The sequence below is a fragment of the Balearica regulorum genome, chromosome 1 (genome assembly GCF_011004875.1).
Source record: "Balearica regulorum gibbericeps isolate bBalReg1 chromosome 1, bBalReg1.pri, whole genome shotgun sequence".
NCBI classification, from domain to species: Eukaryota; Metazoa; Chordata; class Aves; order Gruiformes; family Gruidae; genus Balearica; species Balearica regulorum.
In genome coordinates this window covers 201776799-201800691 of record NC_046184.1, presented here as the reverse complement: position 1 = coordinate 201800691, position 23893 = coordinate 201776799, and positions in this window count along the sequence as shown.

Genomic DNA, 23893 nt, shown 5'->3' with positions numbered 1-23893 from the left:
ATTTATACTACCCTCTTTTATCTTTAGGCTTAATTTTTGGCCTTTTTTATTAAGACCATTTTCATTGCAAGTGTTATTTCATCTTTATAGGCAAGGTTTTATGGTAGTCTGACTCTTAATGGTGTGTAAATAGTACGGTATATCACAGTTGAATGAATTATTTTTACTTCATATTGGATTAACGAATGAAAATTTGGAGCACAAACAAGAAGTGACCAGTCTGGGGAAAGAATACCACCAGAAAAGTGATATTTGGTCACCATTAGACTCTGAAGTATTTTCCATAAAGTTGGGTTATATGAATACAAGGCAATGAAATGGGGTTTGTCATTCATCAGAGCTAAAATAGTTTACCTCTGAAAAAGGTGTTATCAGAATCATAATAAAGACAGGATCATTTCCTGAGGCATTCCCCAATGGGAAGAAAAACCGATAAAACATGCTAAAAATGTGAAATGTGGAGCTATTCTCTCATAGACCATTACTTCAGAAACACTAAAAAGGGTTTCCTTGTACAGAGTTTTCATGTGTTTGGATAACAGCATGCAGGAGTACTCTGACAGCAAAAGGCTCGCTCCTGTAACTGTTGAAATAACCACTAACAGTGATTGGTAAGAGGTGATGCTCTTGGGATCCTGTAATCTGGGCTGAAAATTTCATCAGTTATACCATAAAGCAGCTTTGAAAGGAACTTTGACATTTGGCCTAATGATCACAGCTGATGAAAGTTGTTGGTTCGTGAAAATCATCAGTGAATGTAAACTTAAATGTACCATTCAGCAATGTCATCATAACACAATCTTGAAATCTGTCTTGCTTTAAGATGTACAACCACAAAGACATTTTTATTTTATGTGGATTCCAGTTCACTTAGGTATGTCAAAAAAACTCACTCCTAAACTACAAATTGTATTTCTTAATCTCTCTTTTATAGTTTCATCTTTATCTGAGTTTCAATCCCTGCCAAGCTCCCAAATTCTTAGTAAAAAAGAATAAGTTTATTTTTCTTAATCACAAGAGTGAAACCTTCAATTTTTTTTTTTTTTTTTTTTTAAATCATCACCATGTTAGTTAAAAAACAAGCAAATATTTTCTCAGCATTTTTTGAAGATGAGCTCATACTACATCTTACCTCATCGGGCCATGTACTTTCATAGATTTCCACCAAAATTAGTGGGGTTCCAGCTAGTGCAGCAGTCTGGGCCAGTAGCATACACTGCAGACTCAAGAACTTGCTTAGATGACGTTACCACTGATCTTGTTGTTGCTACCGCAGATTTTCAAAGCAGGCAATGAATGAAATTGTTCAACAGGGGGTATAAGATGAACAAAAGAAGTACTTTCGCACAGAAGGCCTAATTAAGCTCTGGGACTAATTTTCACAGTATAATGTGAACACCGCAAGTTTAGTTTGGGAAATGTCATAATCCAGGGTTATTAAAACCAAAAAAAAGACCTCTAGCTTAGGAAGTCCCAAAGGTTCAGATTTCTCAAATCTGGATGCTAACGCTAGCTCTGCTTTTGTGTTCTGCTCTACTCCTCTGCTGCTAGCTGTTGTGGGAGCAGGAGACTTGCTTAGATGGATCTTTGGATTAATCCAATACAAATGCCCTAATGTCTTTGTATTTTCTTCTTCTTCTTCTTCTTCTTCTTCTTCTTCTTCTTCTTCTTCTTCTTCTTCTTCTTCTTCTTCTTCTTCTTCTTCTTCTTCTTCTTCTTCTTCTTCCTCTTCTTCTTCTCCTTCTTCTTCTTCTTCTTCTTCTTCTTCTTCTTCTTCTTCTTCTTCTTCCTCCTCTTCCTCTTCTTCTTCTTCTTCTTCTTCTTCTTTTCTTCTTCTTCTTCTTCTTCTTCTTCTTCTTCTTCTTCTTCTTCTTCTTCTTCTTCTTCTTCTTCTTCTTCTTCTTCTTCCTCCTCTTCTTCCTCTTCTTCTTCTTCCTCTTCTTCTTCTTCCTCCTCCTCCTCCTCCTAGAACAGGCATGATAGGAGATGCAGGGAGCTATTCAAAGAATAAAAATAAACTTCTGTTTTCCAAGACTTTGCCATCCAAGACAAGACACAGATGGAAAGAGGCAGATGGAGAGTGCAAGGAATCAGTGACACAATATCAATCAACATGAGTGACAGTAAAATCATTCCTGCAGCAGTTTTACCATTATAAGGATTGTTCCTGGCATTAGGGCAGGAAAGGTTTTAAGAAGACACTTGGAGGAGGATAGTGAGGCATTTTTATTGGTATTTACAAAAACCTCCTCTGGAGCGTGAGAAAAGATGAAAATGCTCGTTTGCTCTAAATTAGGAGTTAAGGATTTCACTTTAGATTCTCATATTTTAAATTCCTGACCAAAATTCCTGTTACTTACCATTTCCTAGTGTTCTGTCACTCAAAATAATACAAATTCAAAGTAAATCCCTTTTCCTCTGTATCACCACTGTGTATATCTGGGGCCTGAAGGAGGAATCTTTCAAAGCCTTGCATATTCTATGGTATGTGATAGCTGCCAGCCTGGGAACTAGGGAGAAAGCTGTCTCTCTAATAAAGAATGTGACTTGTATGCACTTTAAACCACTATTAATACATGCCTGAGAGAGTTTTAAAACCAAGAAAACCAACGCAACAGAAGAGGAAACAGATGATGTAGCAATCAAAACCACAGGACATGAGTAGGAAGGGTTGATGTGGCAAAGCCTTCACTGGACTACGGGATTGCTCCTGCACAGCGCTTGAGGTGTACAAAGAAGATAGGAGAGGAGGAAAAGTAATCAAAAATGAAGGTCCTAATCTGACAACATGGAGGAAGAATAAGACATCAAAAAGCATCACAAAGAACTGAGAGATAGGACAAGAACCTGGATACCCTTGTAGCAACATATAAGAGCTGATCCTGCTCAGTCATAGCTCTCCTTGTCTGCAATATATGCTCTTGTGTGATGTTGTCAACCCAGGGTTGATTTTCTGCACACTTATTGTGCAGGAATTACTGTCTGGCCTCCTGCAAGGGTGCCCTTGCCCACTTTCTTTCCCAGAGTGGCTTGTAACGTGTCCCACATGTCCCCTCCAATGAACCCTCAGGACACATCTGGGTGTCACGTGGAAATTTCCCCCTTCACTCAGCAACCTTAGCTAGAGAGCTGCAGTAACCCACTACCGAGAAATAAAACCCTGTTTTCAGTCTTGCTAGTAATGTCTTCCATGCTGGAGGATACCAGAGAACATGAGCAGCAGAAAACTACTGGGACCTTCTCACTGTGTATGTAGTACGTGGGCAAGTGAGACTCCTCCATTATCTTTCTGGATTCAGGAAAACTGAAAGACATGTGGGAGAGCAGTTCAGAAATACCCTCACCTTCAGTACTCGAGGATCCCACTCCCACAGCCACAGAGGAAACTCTGCAGGGAGTTGCCATACTTGCCATCTGCATGCTCCACACGTGGGTTTCAAACCTCTGCCGCTTCCTCCTCAAGTTCACAGTAGGTTTGCTAGACTTAACTCTGTGTACAAAGCGTACTTCTATTTCTGGTTCATCTTCCAAATGCCCTCATTAGTGGGATAAGAATCATCTCATCCTAACTTGCTCTTTGTTTTGCTAAATTGAAATGCTACTTTAGCTGTCTTTTATTCGTACTGAAATCAAGTTTATGCCATTTTAAAAGGAAAAATAAATCAGTTCTAGCCACCTACTGAGCTGCCATATTTCATGCCTAGGGGATTCATCAAGCACCTGGTGATTTTTCAGAAAGAGACTGAAACCTACTTGTGTTTGCATCAAGTTTGAAAAAATCCCAACCCTAAACAGGTGAAAATCTGAGTCCCAAGAAAGAAAAACCAAACCAAACCAAAAAAACTAAACATGAGACAGTTTTAAAAATCCATTTTTTTAAAGATTCTGGGTTTAGACTCTTAACTGAATTGTTGAGACAAATTCCAAACATTTCTCCTCACTCTAAACGCAAGAAATCCTAATCCTAACTCCTTAGTAAATTCACATCTTCTTTTGTTTGTTTTGTTAATGTTACTTCTTTACAACATTAGTGTGAACTTCCAGGAAGCAGGGTGACACTCCTTCACTTAGCGAGAGGAAAGAAACTGAATAAAACTCATTTTGCTCTAACTCATTCCTCCAGGTTTACAGCTGGGATGTTATGCAGCTTTGTGGTCTCCAGGCTGTAGTGAAATTCAGAGCTAAAAACCACCAGCTATACCCAAAGATGCTTTTGGGAGCAACTTCAGCCCTTGTGGGAGCTGCTCTGTGCCATTAAGCAGGATGCTTCAACAGAATTTCTCTTCGTGCCCAAAAGCTGTCCAAGCCTTCATGCTTCAGTAGCTCCATGTTTCTGAAGCCGTCCATCACCGCGTGCAATGGATTCAGTGGGGAGCCACACAGGGCAAGTTACGTGGATAAAGCCACTTGATACTTCTCCTTGGTCCCAAGAACATTTCTCACTTGATTTGTAGAGTCTGTTTTCATTTGGTGTCTCATGGTGAACGACAGCAGCTAGACTGCAATCTGTGATTCGTTAATCATGGCAGAAATCTCTCAGCCCCACATCTTTCCAGTCTCATTATGGTTCTGTGGACTAGACTGAAACCCTCACAACTCTTTGTCCCCTCTTGCCCGTTAAGGTATTTTGTGATAGGGCTTAGTCACTTTCCTCTTTCCTGCTTGTTAGCCAAGGTTCTTCAGTTGCTTTCTGTGATGCAGATCAACGTCAAAAAGTCAAGACAGCAGAAATCACTCTAATCTGCAGGGACTCATTTTCCTCTCAGGTTGAGAAAGAGAAGAGGTCCATCCCATGTTGTCTAATAGCTGTGCAGGTCTATTCATTCCACAGGGGAGATCATTACTGCAGTGCTGCCCTGAGTTCTGGAGTCCCCTATCCAAAAAGGATGGGATAGATCACAAAGTGAGCAAGTACTTGGGATTGTAAAGCTACAGCTGCAGTATTAAGGTTTCCACATATTATGTCAGTTAATGATGAGAAGGGTAAGAAATTATTCTACTGTAGTATAGAAGTACCAGTATTAAGGAAAAGTTAACTGACAGTGTTATTAACTTTTCCCCCCTTTTTTCTTTTCCCTGAAGTGCAAAGGAATAACAAGATCCAGAATCTTAAAGCTGAAGTCATACACATTCAACCTTGAAATCAGATGTAATTTTCTAGCAATAAAGTTAATTTCCTATTGGAGAGATTACATAGTGAAGAGATATGTTTTCCATTGCATTGGAGTCTTTAAAATGAGATTAGGTATCTTGAAAAGAATACACAATTCTTTAATTTGGCTTCTGGGAAAAATATACGTACATGGATTACATATAAGAGAAAACAGATAAGGTATTAAGAACAACCACTTCTGGTCTCGGAGTTGAGGAGTAAAAATAAACTGTTCCCTTCCATTTACAACATAATAGGCCCAGTTGGACTAATTTTTTAAGAGGAGATCCAGGAGCTCAGCAAAAGGTGTGATACTGGAAGCATCATCAAAAAGACTGCCAAGCAGTGTGGAGGAAGCAGTGCTTGGACCTATTAAGCTTTATTTAATTTGTTCTTAATTCAGACTTCAGTGACATTTGAAATAGCTGTATAACCAAAATTTCTTTCAGACTTTAGTGCTCGTGATACCTAATTAAGCTAAACTAGTTTTTAAAGACAGATACTATAATTTTTTACAATTTGTTTTCCTTGCCATAACTTTAGATGATATACTTAAATTCCTTTAGTTGCTCAGTTATGAATCCATACAGTTAATATGTTCATATTTTCATTAAAAAATAATTATTGCTTGAGGGAAATTACTATATTCTTGATGCCTGTCTTTTACCTGAAGTTACTGGTACATGCTCTCTATTCAGTAAGGATTTTTCTTTCTGGATTAGTTTCTTTTTCTCAATTACATCTTATTGCAGAGATACGCTAAGAGGAACCTGTGAAAATTTCTGTAACAGTTCCAGTAGTTTTACTTTCAAATAAATTATATAGAGAATAAAGTGGGCAGTAATGCAGTCCTTTGTGTTCAGAACTGATCTATGAAAACAGTGCGGTCATATTTTAATTGCTATTTATAAAGAAAAGTGATTTCTTACCCTGTTTCAGGAGTCTAGTTCTAGGGCCTTATTAGTAGTCAGTTTGTTTGCCCAAGTGCTGCTGAAGTGTAATTTCTTTTCTACAACTTCGTTTTTCTCCTCAAGTAGTTTCAGAGACATGGAAGTCCCCGGTGCTTCTGGCTTCTCAGTCACCCCTAAAGAGCAATGTACTGTGGAAGAAAAAACAATTTTATATCTCAGTTCCCTAAGTTTCATGCCAAGGTGTCTGAAAGCTTTTTAATTTCCTCCTTTTTCACTCTTTACTCAAAAGTGTGCTCTGGTAATAGTCTCTGTCTCCATTCTGCCAGTTAATGTTTCACCCCACTCAAAGTTTCTTTTGCCCCTTGAAAACCAGACATACTGTGTTTGGCAGAATCATCTGTCTCCAAAGTGCACCATTTATAACAAGCCCTCAATTTTCAAAATGCTGTACAGCCTTTTAGCCATATCATATCCATTAAAATCAACTCCTGAATCAAAAAAACGTCCTCTTATAGTCACGAAACCTCTCTTATTGAGTGATTGTTCTGGATACACCAGCCTGCTACACTAGCTCTGCCATTTGATGTATTAGAATCACCTGTAAATGATGATGCACTCACAGAATATGTTCTTTTACCCTCTCCTTTCTGTCAACACAAAGTGTTTCTTATTTAGCTTCATCTACGACTTTTCAGACTGCTGCTGATATTTAATATTTCATAATTCTATTTATTATATATTATAAATGTGTATTGTAAATATGTGTATTATAAATATATGTTTATAAAAATCACACACACACATATATATGTAAAAATATGACTTGATTTCAAAGGGAAAAGCTATCTGTACTTTCCTGTGACTGCCTAAAGGCTTTGAGTGCTCAATGTGATAGGAGATGTTTGGGGAAACCTTGGTGGTTAGTGCCTCCTGTGTTAGCATTGGTTATCCTTTTGAAAGCCTTCTGCAAAAATTTGTGTTAATCAACTACTGCACATACCAAAAAAATTAGTCAAGCATTAAAAATAGTGCAATTGCTACAGAAACTGCATCATATTAACAAATGGCAAATTTAGGGTCCTTCTTGTTTTCCTTATGGAGTCAAATAACAGGTCTTACATTTCCCAGGCTTTTCTTGCAGCTATGGAGATGAGGAATTTGCTTCCGAGGTTGTCACGTAGCCGTGGGGTGTGAGCCCGGATCCCCCACTGACCCCACGGCTTGTCGGCTCACTCTGAGTCCCCTGTGGGCCACTTCTCCTGGCTCACTCAAGAAAAACCTGCCGTAGAGGGAGACAGAGCCTTGGGATGGGTCCCTCACCCTTTCTGGTTTGGCAGTCAGTCGGGATGCAAAGGTAAATCACACTCCCCTTCGCCTTGCTTGTATTCTGCTCCTCCACAGAGTGGCAGTCAGAACCCAGCTCCTAAGAAGTCGATTTCAGAACCTTTTACCGCTTCATATGGATCTGTAGAAAAGGAAGAGCAGCTTCATTTGGTTGGACCAGACCTGACTGGGATCCTGTGGTCTGTAATTCCTGTATCTGTACACCCACAGGTAGAAAATAAAAAAGGATGTATCAGCAAATTAAAAGTTGTAATGAAGGCCAAGAGCATCAAATATTATTTTAGGACATAACCTATGACTGAAAACTGCCATTTAAATTACATAGCTATCCTAGACACTGGCATTCTGAATGCAGGAAATCCAGAGTTAAGGTAATATTTAAATGAAATTCACACATATTCCCAGATGTAAATCTGCAACTAAAGCATACAAATATCTTGAATTTTCTTTCTACTGACAGAAGCAGAAAAAGAAATATAATGACTTTTTCTGAAAAGAAAAAAATAGTTAAAATTAAAACTAAGGACAAAGAGTTGTTCCTTAGCTTTGATGAAGATTTCAAATGGTAGGCTTTTTCCAGGAGGAAAAATGTCCTTTTTAAAAGAATGGAAAGGTTTTAAGATTCTGACTTCTGAAGCACTGTTGATGCTCAGACAGACAGATATCTCAGCAGAAATAGGTGTTAGAGACTGACTTACTGTAAAAAAAACCAAAAACACCCAAACAACTCTCTATCTTGAAGTTGCATTACATATGGTCAGCATCAATGGTTGGACTTTTGATGATTCGACAGTTGGACTTGATGATCTTAGAGGTCTTTTCCAACCTTAAAGATTCTATGATTCTATGATTTTATTATTGTTCATTCAAAAAATTCAAGCATCTTGAGGCAGTCCCCCCTACCTGCCAAATCATGACACTATTTAAAAAGAAATTCTATTACATGAGACCTGCTGCCTTAGCACATATTAGCTGTACCTCCTCCTGCCCTGGCCCGTGATTGTTGTGCATGGTCTGCCACAATTTCCTCACACCCACCCTGCATCTGTGTTTCTTATTGTTCTTTCAAAGGCAGCATGAAGGAACCTGTAAATCATTTCATCTCCATCCCTCTCCTCCTCCCCCCCATGTATCTTCCTTTATAGGCACGCTGGGGTATAGGCGAAGATTATTTGCAAGATGGGAGCGTACAGCCTGTCTGTGAGAAGGCCACCTTGACCCACATCCACCCAGATATTAATTGGCCAAATCCTGAAAATAAGAAAGCATTGGAAGTGCAAATGCTGGAAGGAATAAATTTACTTTGTTTTTGCCAGGCATAGGTACAAAGCAAAGCGAGTGTACACATCTAAAAAAATAATCACTAAAATCAACAGTAAGATTCCAGCTGACTTCGGTGAGCCTTCAGTAATGCCCTTTCTGCTTAAGGCTCTGTTATGAAAATAAGATCTCTACAAATGCATACAAATAAGATACTTGCATTGTATTGACTTAAAACTGTATCAGAAATATTTCTCTTTGAATCTCAGTGCTGGTTATAATTACACTATACTTTCACACTGCATTTATTTCTGGTATAGCAGCATTGCCATGGCAACCCCAAATTATGCCAATATATATGCATGTTTGAGCTAATTCTTTATTAAAGAATAGGAAAAAAACCCAAAAAAAACAGAATAAAGAACAGGGCTAGAGAGCAGTGCCTGTGTCATACACACAATAGGATGTTTGTACAAACATGAGAGCATTTTTTCCCTAAGACTGTAATAAAAGACACAAAATTTTATTTCTTTTTCTATTCCATCTTTCCTGTTGATTTCACTGCAGTTCTAGAAGGAAACTTGTCTGAAGTCAGCTATATTGCAACAGGGCTGGATTTGACTCACGGGGCACATACATTTTCCTCTACATTGAGCAATCAAATTTGTCAAGCTTGTCTCTTGCAGCCAGACAGGAGTCTGCAGTGCCCTTGGTCAGGAGCAGGTATAGAGAGGAAAGATCTGAACTCAGTATTGATGGCTCCGCAGAGACCCAGGGACTGTCACAAGGGAATGAAGAGCTGTCCCCTTTCACCATTTTGTTTATGTCTCACTCCCCACCACCACCAAGCAGCTGCTTCTGTTTTCAGAGATGTCTTCACTTCTCCACTGCAAACATCAAGACACCTACTGATAGACCTTCACTATTTCTTTGGGCTGACTGGATGTGATGCTACGGACCATCACTGCTATTAAGAGCCTTCTGGAAATGGAGTAACATCACCAATTAACTCAGTGCAGGACCAGCTGTGAGAAGGGCTTTGTGCAAAGCTGGATGAAGCAATGGTTTTACTTTTGATTTAGGTTGCTGGGGGCTGTGCAGCAGTCTTGCTGAGATTTCACAGAATCACAGAATGGTAGGCGTTAGAAGGGACCTCTGGAGATCATCTAGTCCAACTCCCCTGCTAAAGCAGGATGACCCAGAGCAGGTTGCACAGGATGGTGTCCAGGCAGGTTTTGAATATCTCCAGAGAAGGAGACTCCACAACCTCTCTGGGCAGCCTGTCCCAGTGCTCAGTCACCCTCAGAGGGAAGAAGTTTTTCCTCATATTGAGATGGAACTTCCTGTGTTCCAGTTTGTGCCGTTGCCCCTTGTCCTGTCACTGGGCACCATTGAGAAAGGTCTGGCCCCTTCCTCTAGACATCCACCCTTTAGATATTTGTAAGTATTGATGAGATCCCCTCTGTCTTCTCTTCTCCAGGCTGAACAGGCCCAGCTCTCTCAGCCTTTCCTCATGAGATGCTCCAGTCCCCTCATCATCCCATAGCCCTCCACTGGACTCTCTCCAGTAGTTCCCTGGCTTTCTTGAACTGGGGAGCCCAGAACTGGACACAGAACTCCAGATGTGGCCTCACCAGGGCAGAGTAGAGGGGGAGGATAACCTCCCTCGACCTGCTGGCCACGGTCTTCTGAATGCACCCCAGATACCATTGGCCTTCTTGGGGCAATTGCTGGCTCCTGGAGAGCTTGTTGTCCACAAGGACTCCCAGGTCCTTCTCCATAGTGCTGCTTCCCAGCAGGTCAACCCCTAACCTGTACTGGTGCTTGGGTTTTTTTTTCCCTAGGTGCAGGACCCTACACTTGCCCTTGTTGAATTTCATTTGATTCCGCCCAACTCTCCAGCTTGTCCAGGTCTCGCTGAATGGCAGCGCAGCCTTCCGGTGTGTCAGCCACTCCTCCCAATTTTGTATCATCAGTAGATGATGCAAACTGATTCAGACCCTTCACAGAATAGAGGAAATAATCTAGACTTCATTACTATTATTTTTATTATTAATAATAATTATTAATAATGATACAATCAAAATATTAAAAAGGTTGCTTTTATTGCTCTGTGGAAAGTGAAAACATTGACCTTTCCTTCAATCTGATTTTGTAAAAGCCAGCTTTATTTGACTCAATAATATGACTAAACAGCAAGTAGAGGACTGTAACTATACACTAAAGTGGGAAGAAAAATCAAATGTCAGATAAGAATTGCCTGAGCAAAAGAATGAAAGACCATCTTTTAAGTCACGGAAACAGTCAAAGTTAAGGTTGCCATGGAAACATTAATTCTGCTTTTCCTGTGGGTTTTGTTGGTTGTGTTCTGTTTTGGTTTTTTGGGTTTTTTTTTTTTGTTTGTTTGTTTTTTTAAATGATGAACGTAGCCTCCTTATTGTGTCAAAATCAATAGAAATTTTGAGTCCTATCAATTAGTCTGTAGGTTTTGTCGTCTTTGTTTCTGTTCATTTGACTTATGATATAATAGAATCTGAGCCTACCTTACTGAACGATGTTTATGCCATGTACAGGGAAAAAATGATAAGGTAAAGCAATTTAAGAAAAGAGAAGCTCATAAGAAATGGAAGCATGGTGGCCTTTCTGTATGGCTTTGAATAACACCCTTGCCAAGATAAAACCATATTGATTGCACTGATTCTAGATAGCTGTCCTTGGAGCACCATCTGCATGCTGTGGCAGTCTATGATTCTAATTATCTGGGATTGCTATTCAGGCTGATAAATTGTATGAAGGATTCTGTTTTCTATCAAGTCATTCTTTGTTCAGCACTGATAGCATGATAATTAAGTAGCAGTGGCTGGCTCTGAGTGTGGATAATTCATGGGAATTATTTCTAATAAACAAACAACCTAGAATGTATTTAAAAAAAGAGAAAAGTTCCTTAAAATAGAATCTCTTGCTCTGTGTGCTGCATCCACTCCCTCTGTCACACCTTAATCAGAAAAAAACAGAGAAGTTATTTGCATGTTTCAGCTTTCCTGTTCTGTTAGCTTTGTTAAACATATTGAGCTAAGATGCCTGCTCCATCTTAACAAAGAAATTACATACTTTAGGAACACACATACTGAAGATAACCATGACAGTGGGAAACACAGATTGGTTGAGGTCATACCCTAGCAGTACATATAGAGTAATCAATTTATCATGAACTGCATCATATACTGAAAATCAGCATTCACTTTGTGTAATTAAAGTATTTACTACAAAAGGTAGTAGCATTATTCAATGCCAGATACGCAGGGGACCATTAGCTCCATTCAGTTTCCAAGGACACAACACAATGAACAACTGGGAAGCCCAGAACTGGCCAGTTGCCATCTCCCAACCATGAAGGTTGTAGGCACAATGAGTTTAAAAGTATAAAATACCTTCTACATGCGTTGTGTCATGATAATTTCACACAACTTCCAAGGGCCATTTAATGATCCTCCATTATGAGGTAAATACTGGTGTTTTGTGCAAACCTCAATAGACAGACACTATGAGATGGCAGCAAAGAGTCCTTCTTGGTCTATGGCATCTATGAACTCTAGAAGTGGATGGTGAAATTTTTGTGGAAGGGGCTTGTTTGAACAAATGTGCAATTTTAAAGCATTGTGTGCAAGATTTTCTTTTATGAAATTTATAGAGATAATGGATCTACTGATTTCTTCAATCTTGAATACTTTCTGGCTTCAAAATCTAATCACTCACTAAGGAAAAGACAATATGCCTGTGAAGCTTGTATAGCCTAGGCTCCTGTAGCCTTTTAGCCTAAGTAAATTTAATGCTTCTAAATTTTGCTCTGAACCATAAGTATTCAAGTCAGTAGCACATACGCATAGCCTGTTTCTGTCCTTGATCCAATCTAGAAGGCAGTTTAGGGCAGTGAGTTGTATCCATATTTGTCATACTTACATTTATTCAGTTAATTCCATTGGAGAAAACGTTGACTGCATTTAGCCCTACTATTTAAATTTGATCTAGCTGAATAATACTGGATATTATATTGTTATATGGTTTCATACTGTAAGGCTATTAAACATAATTTATTAGATTACTAAACATCTACAGCAAACTGATTTGAAGCTTACCATTGTAAATTGTGTACAATGTTTTCTACAGAGTATTAAATGAGAACAACTCCTTTCTTTATGTGTGAATCTTATTTTTCTGCTATTGTTGAACCTGGTGCTTCTCTTCTCCCCTCCCCAGTTCTTTGGGAAAAAAAAAAAAAAAAAAGCTAGAGAAAAAGATAGAAAATATTTTTAACTTCTTTGCATCTTTTCCTTCATGCAGGTAGTTTGGGACTTTAAACCAGAGACCATGTCAGCTAACCTTCATCTCACTGAGTAGGTTATCAAAAGATTACTTTTTTCTGCATAATACATTCTGTTTTCCATCTTCATTAGCAAACTGCTAAATATTTTACTTTGTCACAAGACTGGATGGACCTTCTTTTCTTCCTCCCTCCATCTCTTCAAAACATCTGATAATCTTCAAGGTAAACCTAGATGGATTTCATCAATTTATTGCTGACAATTGGCAGAGAAGTAAGATGCAGAGGAAGAAAAAGAGAAAAAGGATTTTTTTGAAGGAAGGGGCTATATGAATAAAAATGTTGCATCTAGAAAAAAAAACAGAAACAAACCAAACCAAACTGATAGTTCACCATGGCTGTAGTAGTGCCAGTGATCTGCAAGCGTTTCTGTGAAGTATCATGTCGAAGGTTCCTGTTTCCAATCCCGTGGGCTGTTGAACATGTTGCCTTGCACTGTGACACCTTTCCCTGCAGTAGTAACATCTGGTAAGTTTCAGTACTCCAGGTAAACAGAAGAGTTGCTAGACTTATTTTACATATGAAATGAGATAATCAAATAAAAGCCCAGCCCATCTTCCATTTTAAAGTTGATGAGAGCATTTCCATTTATTTCAATGGAATATAGATCAGACTTTTTTAAAAAACTAAAAAGAGCTTTCTCCTCCTTGAAAAAAAAATAATAAAAATTACCATATAGAGAGTGATTAATGCCAAAGTCTGTGTCTGCTGGAAGGGATTCAGTGTCTGACAAAGCACAGTACTTGACTGAAAGGTAGTTCTTCACTGGTAGGCCTGGGTTGATGGTCTGTTCCACCTCCCATTTACACTAACCCACTAACCACTCCTGGTCAGGTGGCACTGGGAAAAGGGCAGCACAGAAAGGATACGATTTCAAACACAGAATGGTTGAATACAGTAAAATAACTAGAGAAAGAGCTTGTTTACATTGTGCAATAGCCCTCCAAATTTTGTGACCTGAGAGAGTGCTAAAGGGATCTGGAAAACAAAGACAGTGCTAATGCCTTTTTTGATACTTTTTTATACCCTGGGTTTCTCATAGCCATACATCCTTCAAATGCACGTCACTCACTTTATATATGTCCAACTGCACGTTGCCCTGCATTTGCAGTTAGTGTCTGTCGCCCTCCATAAGTGACATTCCTGACACTTAGAACTGAGAGAAACAAGGCTCGCTCTTTCTCTCTCTCTTCATGCTTAACTAGAAGGTTTCTTAAGCTTCTCCTGGACATCTGAAAACCTGAGGTGGTTCCTGTCCTCGCAACCCAAGCAGCTATAGTGTGTAAGCAGCTTCCCCAGACAAAGGGAAGGCTGCGTTGGACATTATTTCTCCGTAGGGGCTGGAAGGCATGACTGTGGGTCCCAAGCACAAACACAGTTAACCACAGAAGATGGGGAGAATGAGCCGTGTGAAGTAGATGTTTCTTTTTATTCCTTTATTAAGCAAGCTCTTGGGAAATTCTTTTTGATTGCTTGAGGCTGGCACTTGATTCAAGAAAGCCCACTGAGCCTTTTATTATCAGGTTCATTTTAACTAGCATTTTGCTTCAACAGTACTCCAAATGCTTTATTATCTATTTTTATTAAGCATTACAATGAGAAGGCAACACTGATTACGCCTCTCCCATGCACTGCAGATTGGCTTGGCCTCGTGCATTGTAATGTGCTCATTCTGCCGTCCCTCCTGTGGTGGCTGCGGCTTCGCAAGCGGGGGCAGCCGGGCTTAGTAACTTTTTCTTGTATTTGCAGATTGATCTGCATTGTTACCAAAAGCTGGAATGATAGTTGTTATGAAAAGGAGAGAGGCACTGAGGAGATTGATATCTAAGTAGAAGTAAAGTTTATTAAGTCTTAGATTACCATCCTAACAACCTTCTCAGCAGGAGATTCAAAACATTACAGCCTGAGAATTAAAAAAGACTCTCCACTGATTGTAATCGCACCTGTGGCCTCTGTGATAAAACACATTTTACTACAGGGACAACCTGCCCTACAGTCACATCACATGTCCCCTTATTCTGTCAGTCTCAAAGCAAGGGGGGAAAAAAAAAAAAAAAAAGCAAAAAAGCTTGATAGTTGAAATATTTTTCTGAAGAGTAAATTTTGAAAAGTTTTATCTTCTGAATCTCTTTTGCTCCCCATTGATGATCTGCAAATCTTTGAACTAGGAGATCTGGGGATTTCCTACCTGCAGCCTGGTCCAACCCAGGCGGGAGCTGGCCTTAGACTGCAGGGAAAGGAACCGCAGGTCTGTCTGCAGCGGCCGTACCCATGCGGCTGTGCACTGCAGCCTGTAATGCACTTCAGAGGAGGGGAAATTCTAGAAAATCTTTGTATACAGGAAAAATACCCATTCTGTGAATGTGAAAAGAAAGCATGCAAGTGTGACACAGGCTGCACTGCTTGCCATACTAGCAGTAGGTGTCAAACTTTCTTCATCTCATTTTTGTAGAAATACAAATGCTGCTTTCGTGACTACAAGACCATCATTTCTCAAAGCAGTCACAAGAGGGTTTTTTGCTTTTGCTCCTGCATTTTCTGTAGCTCTTAATGCAGTTCTTTTTTGTCGGGTAAACTCTCATATATACTTGGTTAAGTTAGAAAAACAACTTCAAAAAGCCTTTTGATCAGAATCGAGAGAATAAGGTGGTATCTTGCCACAATATTGCTCAGTGTTGTTCAGTGCATGTGGCTGGATCCAATTTTTGCAATAAATCATAGTCTCAGTTTATCAGGTCCAGGCTTCATTTGTATGTATTGTCTGAAACTTTGCCTCTCAAAAGATTTAAAGGCAAAAACTCTTTTGGAAGTCTGAGGTAGATACACAGCTTTCGGACCAGATTTTTTTTTTTAACAGTATCTTCGTATTTTAAACATATGGTATACCTGATAGGCCTTCATGTTAAACTTCTGCCTTTGAATACAAAGCCTTCATATCAATAAGAGTCTATTTGCTTCCTCTCTGTCCTTTTCCTTAGCTTACACTATTCTCATCATCTGCTGAGCGATGTCAGTGTTTCAGTGCCGTATGCTCAATTCAGTATTTATCATATCCGATTTGGCATGCCCTCTTTGCATATAATATGATTGCTGCCATTTTATCGTGGCATCTCATTTCATTTTGTATATTCAATTCATCACATGTCATTTGCTTTTAATCACATTTTGTGCTTTATTCTAATACATTCTGGGTCTGTTTGGCCACTCTTTGAAAGCTAATTTTAAATACATTTTGTTTCAAAATACTCTATGCTATACAATGTCTCACCTGTAATACTTTCATCTTGAAAAATTTCAACGTAAAGCAATGTATTTTAAAAGTCAGGGTCTTCGCTTCCCTTTAGCAGTGCTACTTTTAACCTGGTCTCAGTGTAGGCACCTACTGAATTTGAATAAGCAATATGATGTAAGAGACTAAAAAAATGTTTCATATTCTAACACCAGATATTTTCCTAGTGTATTTTAGGAAGGAACAGAGTAGGAGCCTGTGAGTCTGACTCTGAAAGGCCCTCAGCTTTGCTGGGGAGGGATAATACCACTGGGAGCTTAATGAGAGCTGATGGTCAGGAGTAAGAGAAGAGTTACCGCTCCTGTTGGCTTCTGCTCACACCACTGTGGACAGTGTCTTCTCCCCTGTGAGCAGTACAGGAAAGAAGGAAGAAATTTTCAGGTGCAACACAGAGTTTGTTGCTGGCACAGGGGCTAAACTTTTCTTCTCATTGTCTCTTCTCTAATGAGGTTTGGGCTTCAGCTGCCCACAGGAGGCTTTTGGTTATTCCTGAGTCATTTTGGTCTTTCCTATCACAGAAATTGCTAATAGAGATGCAGTTGTTCAGACACCTGGAGCTATCACCTGAAGTCATCCAGCACTCCCTCTGCTTCATCAGGGTCCACTAGTAGGGCAGTCCTTGCTGCCATGGGAGCCGTTCCTTAAAAAGCACTCAATGTATGGTAGCTTACACTGTTATTCAAATAAGTCTAGAACCAGAAAGCCCCAGAGGAGTTAGATACAAGCCACAAAAGGTACAGCCTCTCATGCATTTACTCAGATAACACTTGCTGCTGTATACTAAAGTACTTTCCCTGGAAACTTTGGACATCTGGCATTCTTGGTGCAAGCACCTTGACTAGGACATCTGCTGCCCAGAATTTGTCGGCCTTTGGACACAAAGTGAAACTGATCTGTTTATTCATTTTTTTTCCCAAAGTTGGTATTATGGGGAAAACATGTTGTGCTAAAGTTAAATTTCCATAATATTTTCAGACAAAAAACTGGAGCAAAAATTTTCTTGCATTATGGTGAAGTCTCACCTGAGACACAACAAAGCAGCAGAACTGAGAAGAGGAAAAATGAGTCTGAATAACTGAAAAATATGGTCTATCAAACTATGGAATAATGTGCCAGGAAAATGTTAGTTCTGATACCTCTGTTATGGAAATCAGATTTGACAAATAGTCATTAGAACTACAGCGAGTAGATCAATCCTTCTCTGGCCTTGGGGGATGTGGTAAACCTCAGTCCATGAGTACTGCTACAGCTCTACAAGCAAGCTCTATTTTCAGTTCTGTTTTATTGCCTTCCTGAGTTTCTAAATTAACATGATGGATGTGAGGAGAGCTGAATATTGTTGGGGTTTGGTATTTTTTTCAATCTCTTTCATTTTGTGGACATTTTATATTGAGGTGGGAAACAGTAATATTATTTTATGCTAACACAGTGCTTTCTAAACCAAAGCACATTACAAGATCTACATGGGTGTGCATCACAGTTCCCTCCCACCAAGATGCAGCAGCCTCTAGCACTGATGTGAGAAGCCACGTACAAAGCTTCTACTCTAATATGCTGCACAGTAATAGGAAATAGAAAAAAGCTTGCTGCAGCCTGTGACAATAGGACAGTTCACAGCTACTGTTACTGTCTTGTGTCCAGGTGCCATCACCCCAGAGTTTAAAGGGACACTTATGTGTGAAAATCTTCAGTCCATAAGATATACTCCTTACTGTGGTGCATGCTAATCTATTTCTCTATTCTGTGACTGAAAAAATTCTCTATTTTGTCAGCTTACATATAGTTTTTCCCAACTTAAGTTATTGAAAGACCAATAGAGCCAATACATGATTACAAGAACCTTGCAGGAAGCTCAGATCATTGCTCTGCAGTACTGGAGTTGTTAAAGGGAAAGGGAAGCAATTGGATGAAAAATGTCTTTTGCCACAAAGGTCAAAAAGAATTATGATAAACAGTGTATAAGTATTGGATTTTCTAAACACTTGTTCATATGGAAACATATAGTTAAGGTAAGATTTTAGTGAAAGGGCTCCATTAGGACCTTACCCAGCTGTGGAGTAGGGTAGTCATGGGGGAGGAAAGAATAAGGAATCTCAAAAGCCAAAGGGAACTGGAGGGACTCTCAGTATGCCAAAAATCAGTTAGGATAGATGCCCCCTCTAGTGGATTTAGCATTTTAATATAGAGGAGAGGAAATCAGTCTTCTAAGGGCACAATGAAGAGACAACAGGAATGATTTGTGCATTATGAAGGCAAAAAGATCTGTGAGAGAAGGATGCAGTTCTAGGAAATATTTGAGTAACACAGAAAGACAGAGCATGTTGTGGCTGAGTTGTCTTCTCTTTGGTTACAAAAGAATGAAAAATAAACCCCAAGCTCCTAAACTATGTCTCTTCTGTAACTCATATGTTGTCCTGAAATGTTTAGCAGCACATGGATGAAATAATTTGGAAACTTCTTGGAAATACTTTGTCTGTTGCAGGGTTCAAAAGACAGCCAGAAGCCCTGGATATCACTTCTTTGTTGTGCTATTGAGGGAGCTGTTAGTAACTTACCTTTCCAACAGTTTCCCTTCCTCCCAGGCTGAAAGCATAACTGCATTAAATAGCCTACTCTGCCTCTGTAGAAATCCTGTATATGCCAGATTCTCTCTGGGTAACCTTATATTAAAACAAAATGCATTTCTGGGGGATAGGAACCATGCCCCACTCCCCCTTGGGGACAAACTTTTTAGTAAGGCCTGTTGTGATAGGACAAGGCGTAATGGTTTTAAACTGAAAGAGGGTAGATTTATATTAGATATAAGGAATAATTTTTTTATGATGAGGGTGGTGAAACACTGGCACAGGCTGCCCAGAGAGGTAGTAGATAACCCATCCCTGGAAAAATTCAAGGTCAGGTTGGACGGGGCTCTGAGCAACCTGATCTAGTTGAAGATGTCCCTGCTTATTGCAGGTGGGTTGGACTAGATGACCTTTACAGGTCCCTTCTAACCCAAATCATTCTATGATTCTATGATCCTGCATCTGCTGCTTCTTGTGTGTTTGTGGAGGTGCTGGGGGAGGTAGGAGTATTGTCACACACAGGCAAAGGCTACGGGGCACTGGACAAGTTGGTCTGTAGAGAGGTAGCAGTCACAAACTTCTCCTACAGCTTTCCTAAAAGATGAGGAAGCAGCTGAGAACAAGATTCCTCAGGCTTTAACCCATACCCAAGTAATTGTCTTATCATCTATCTTCATCGTTGTCAGTCTCCATTTGGACCTCCCCTCCCTTCCCCAGCTATTTCTGGCTTTCAGTCCCATTGTGTTAATTGGTGTAGATCATCTGTTCAGCCAGTTCCTCCTTCCAGCAGCAGTTTGCCAGTGCCTTTATCCGTCCACCTTTTATGTCCTCTTGTCCTCTTAAGTTTCTAAACCAAAACCCAGGTACCAGCTTTTCTCTTCTTGTTAGCCTATCCCACTTCTTCCTCCATTTCCCAGGTGCCCATTTCTTTGCTTAAGCAATCTCTATTTAAGTCTCTCCAACACCACGAAACCATGAGCAGTTCTCTCCTCTAACACTACGTCCCCTATATATTTTGCTGCATATACTCCATTTATACAAAATTTCTGAAGATCTTAGAAACCTACTCTAGGTAGCATCAACCAAGCAGATACATACTGCAGGATTGGAAAGCTACAAAGTGTGGCCAGCTGTGGGTAGACATTGGCAATACAAAGCATGACACTTTTAGCTGATTAAGACACCCCTACTTCAAAGCACTGGGTTGAGAGGCAATATCATAGTGAAGTTTGCCAGCGTTGTTTTAGCAGAGGCTGACACTATGTTTCTCCCCCCATGTCCTTCTCAGAAAAAAAACATATTTTTGATGATTTCAGACAAGATTCAATGCCAAGTGGACTATTTTTTCAAAATCTCAATTCCGGTAACTGAAGAGTTGAAAACTCAGTGCACTGGAAAATGTAGCGAGAAGGCAATATGAAGAGTTACAGGCATTGAAGTAACATCCCTGAACAGTAACTGGTATTCCAGGCTGCTTCATCTTACAGGACAGGAAAAAGTGAACACCCCATTTTGCCCTGCTGATACTTGTAAGTTTTTACAGTAAGTCATGCAATATCACACAAACCGTCATGCAAGCCACTTCCACTCCAATCAGTTTGGCAGATCTGTTTAGTGTGTTTGTTCCTAAAATCTGGACTGTGAGACTGTGAGATCAGGGGCTGGTCGGTGGAACTGTAGAGTCTTTGTTATGTTAAAAAAAACTCCAACAACAAAAAATCCCACCAAACCCAACGAAACAAACACACAAAAACCTTGATGATAAATAGAACTTTATTAGAAATCAGGAAGGTTGACTTCACTTCATGATCTGAAAAATGTTTACTGGTCTTCTGTTCTTGCATTTTGGTAAATGCGTTTTGTTTTGCAGTGTGTTTTTCTGATATTTTTGCTGTATTTAACCTGTCACTTGCACTTATGACTAACTGTAAACACTAGATGCAATTTCATGTTGAATGTAGTCTTGATTGATCCCAGAGGATCCATCATTTCTGGGCTGGTTAGTGTTCTTTCTTTTTTATTTTATTTAGGGATGAGTTTATCACTCTAACACAGACAAAACAGTTCAGGACAGAGAGGTGAAGAGTGAGTTTGAAATCTGAACTGTTTTAAAGGCCACCGTTGCCCATCCTCCCTGTCTCCCAGGGAAGGTGGGCAGAAAGCAGCTCGAGGGATCAGCATGTGCCCATGGAGGCAGCTGGAGAGGGCAGTCGTGGAGATTCTTTGGTACCCGGCATCTTCTCAAAGCTCTCCCCTTGGCCACCTTGGCTCGGTAGGGCCCCATCTTCTGGTTCCAGGTCAGTCATTTTGCCTGATCTCACTCCTCCTCCACTTCCCCAGCAACATGTGAACTTGCCAGCTCCCACTAGCTACACTAATCAATGACCATGGATATTACACCATTATTTTTGAAAACTGTGGATCAGATCTTTCAGCCCACCTGATAACCTTCCAAACTAGGAGACAAATTTAGAAAGGTTCTTCAGCTTTGCAGGACTCCAACTCTCTACCACCAAGGCTGAACACTGTTGGCCCCTGAGTACTTTGTCTCCCTGTGCAGAGGGTGGGAAGGATCAGGAATCCAAGACCATGCTCTCAGAAGCTGCCAAGCAGAAAGGGTCTGTAAGGTATTGTGCAGAAATGCCAAGGGCAGCAGATCTGCAGTGATTATCTTAACGACAGACTCTCTTATCCAATTATCCTTCAGCTCAAAAGGGAATTAATTCCTCAAATTTCTAAGGTTTCTCTCACAGGCGGAACAACACATGAATTATATCTGTCTGGACTCCCACACAATGAGCCACATTGCCCCAGACTCATGACAAAACACCATTAAGTTGCCAATTAGATGAAACAAATGAAAATATTTTTATGTGGTTACTCTGACCCTCCTCAGACAGGATATCAGATGCAGCTGGCTAACTCCGCAGTAACCATGAGTCCCAAAGAACAAATCCAAGACAGACATTCCGCATCAGCCTGTCCCCCCTCAGTAGGGGTCTAACAAGACCCAAGCCCTGGTCAGCTGCTGTCCCCAGCCTGGCTTCACTCATGGGTTCAGACACAGGGCTCTGCTTGCACTCCCAACTGCTTCCACTAGTGCCCTGCTCACCTGGATCCCCCTTTTGGCCTTTTTGCCAACCTGATGCTTAATGCAGGGTCCAGCAAGGCAGAGCTGAGTGAATCCAACTCTTTTTAACTCTTTTCCAGCCATGTTATGTGTGATTTACAGAATTTTCTGCTGTTGTCTTTCCATGGCATCTAGGAGTCGATATTTCAACTAGGTATTCTGCATCTATTACTGCACTTCAGCAAAGTGAGTCCCAGATAAAGGGGAAGGAGGGTGGGAAGAGGGAGACGTGGGTTTTTTTTCATTGAATGAAGCTTTTGCAGAAGGACTAGAGTGAGCAGGTTTTGAGGGAAAAAAAGATGAAATGTCCCTAGAGCCTGTTTCACAGCCAAACCTTCTTTTTCCAAAATCAAGTTTTGTCTCTCTTGAGGGATATCCAGTCAAGCTTCTGTGCCAGCAATGGCTTCCAAACACACTTTTTGAGGCATCAGAATAAACTCTTCTCATGGCTGTAGCAGACTTATTGTTTAATGGAGTCTCCTTAGAGACTCAAGAGAGCAGGCAGCTGCTGCATGCTAAAAGCAGCTTACAGATGCTAGGGATGAACAGAGAAGTACAAGTCCCAGGGAAGACACTTAAACAGAAACCTGTCACAGACTCAGCGGTATTGTTGTCACTGTATCTTACCATTTTCAGGTGGCAGATATTTCCTCCCTTGGCAATGGAAGGCCCAGAAACAGAAGTGGTCCTACTGGTGATACTCTGCTAAATGTGGCTATAGATAATATATGCAGTTTTTATGTCAAATGAATCTGAAGTGGCAAGTAAGAATTTCAGATGTTGGCAGGCAAAGTCTGTAAACATCTTGTTTAATAGCTCACAGCAGAAACGTTGCTTTCCAGAGGGGCAACCATGGCCCCGTTTAAGCATCTTACCTTGTGCAACCCTTTGAAGAGACCTTTTTCTTTCTGGAAATTCTTCCCAGATTTCCCTGATTCTCCACACAGGATGAGGAAATGTTCACTGTCTCTCATCAGCATGGTATAAGTAGTTTTAGTCCTATTTAATCCCTATTATTCTCTGTTGCATGGGAGAGGTAGAGAAGTGCACTGATTTCTGTAGAGTTCTTTAAATACTTTCCAAAACTCCATGAAAACTACTGAATGGGAATGTCATCCTATTATTGTTCTATATATTGAAACATCACACAGTTTAGAGATGGATGAAGATACATACCCATATATATATATATATATACACACACACACACATATAAAGGACATTTCAATTTCTGCTCCCAAATCCATCATTCTTACTCTCCCTACTTAATGACAATGAGTTTCAATTCAGGATTGCTGGAGCAGGAAGCTTGGAAAATTCAGGATCTATTTTCATTTTGCATACAAGCTGTGCGGAAATAAACAACCAACAAAACAAAGCCCTTAAACTTAAGTATGTTTTAATTTTTTTCATCCTTTTTCCCCTCAAAAATATTCTGTAACTATAAAACTGAGCTGATGACTTCTGCTGCCTTTCTAATTATCTGCCTAGCCATGGAGTTGGTCTACCATTGCTCTGCTCAGATGAAAATATTCTCTGCAGTCACCTGTTTGTGCTTTGTTAACCACACTAAGTCTAAGGAAGAACCACAGTACCCAGAGTTAGAGAATTCAGGATGTAGTTATCTCCCTGTTCCCTGCGGTCAGTTTTATTCCCCTTTTCCAGGGGGAAAGCTCCAGTCTCATGATTTGGTTAATTTGACTGCAGTCACTTTAAATAGCTCAGTCTCTAATAACTGAATCATGGCTTATTGCCACTACCTACCAGTGCATTTAATGAAGAGCACCAAAACCAGGAGAGAAGAGTGTTTCTTCTTAAGACACAGAAATGAGCTCCAAATGTGAATGGGTTTCTCGTAACTC